Source organism: Rattus rattus, chromosome 4 (assembly GCF_011064425.1).
Source record: "Rattus rattus isolate New Zealand chromosome 4, Rrattus_CSIRO_v1, whole genome shotgun sequence".
Lineage (NCBI taxonomy): Eukaryota > Metazoa > Chordata > Mammalia > Rodentia > Muridae > Rattus > Rattus rattus.
Genome location: NC_046157.1, coordinates 82,030,121 through 82,031,496, shown reverse-complemented (window position 1 = coordinate 82,031,496; position 1,376 = coordinate 82,030,121). Strand labels below are relative to the sequence as shown.

General features: G+C 46.9%; 1 non-coding gene across 1 annotated transcript; it reads right to left on the bottom strand.

Moving 5' to 3' along the window:
* Positions 1-384: 384 nt before the first annotated feature.
* LOC116899924 lies at positions 385-548 on the bottom strand. The gene has a single exon (XR_004387894.1). It is a non-coding gene; the product is annotated as a U1 spliceosomal RNA (small nuclear RNA).
* Between the last annotated feature and the right edge of the window lie 828 nt (positions 549-1,376).

Below are 1,376 nucleotides of genomic sequence, written 5' to 3'. Positions count from 1 at the left end.
TCTGGAAGAGCAGTCTGTGCTCTTAACCGCTGAGCCATCTCTCCAGCCCCACACAGAAACTCTTTAATTATTAAGCTATATCTTCCTGAATTAGATTGATTGATTGATAGGTAGATAGATAGATAGATAGATAGATAGATAGATAGATAGATAGATAGATAGATACGTAGACAGCAGATAGATCTAGTCCATCAATCTTAAGTTTCTTGACTTGTGGACCCCTCACTCTGACTCGTACTTTGAGTTATTTATCCCTCTGGACAGGTTGGAATCCACGTTTGTCATCACAAAATAATGTAGCATAAAAATACAAGCAAATCGAGTAGATCTTCCTGAATTCCACGGTGGCAGAAACAATGGTGTGCCCCACCCCACCCCCCAATTCAGGGGAGAGCACAAACACAGTCTCCCATTGCCACAAATTACAAGGTCAAGTTTCCCACACTGGGGAAAACCACATGGGTCAGCACATGCAGAGCGCACTGGATGAGCCTCATCCTGGAAAAGCCACCACCTCACCGTCACGAGGTCCCCTGCCAGGTAAGCGCCAAGACACCGGTGAGTTACTCTGCTCAAAGGGATGAATGTTCCACAGACAGTCTTGCCTAACCTCCTGGTTATTGCGTTTCTAGATCCTGTGTTCCTTTGACGATCTTATGGTAGCTTTAGGCTCCCTCTCCAAAAACTTACTCCACATGTAAACAGAATTTCTAATACAATCTTGGGAGATTCTTGAGCTCCAGAAAGCTCCATGGAGAGACATTAGTGGCTGAGGAGAGAGCACATGGCCACCTCTGTGGCCCTGTCCCTTGTCAGCTGATTATTTGACATCAATGATAAAAGGTGACAATGTACATATTATATGGGAAGTAGGCTGAGTTTGGCAGTGAGACAAAATCACCCCCTGATAAGAGACTAAGGCAGGACTTCCGGTGCTAAGGGAGGTTGTAGAATTGGGAAGAGACTGGGTGTATTCTTGTGTATCCATGGACTCCTGTTGGGGGTCGCCTGTTGGTTTACCCTGAAGCGGTCAGGCTGATGTGTGGAGTCAGCCTTCCAGTAATGGGAGGATCGCCACGAGTTTGGGTTCCTTTCTGCTTTGGATCTCGTTATAAGTAGCAGTAAATTTTCACTTCCATCATGCGGTGTTTTCTATCTTGATGGTTAAGAAAATCGAACCTGCAAGGAGGAGCTGATTTGCAACTGTCTCAGAGGGCAAACGATGGATGTGTTCCGGGCTAGGCAGCTGATGGCAACCCTAGGCCAGAGCACAGGGACACACTGGCTGGGTAGACAGCCAAATCCAGGAACTGGGTAGCTGTCTGCTGCTGCTGACCTCCTCCTTTATGAGACTGCCACTGTCTGGCATCAAAAGT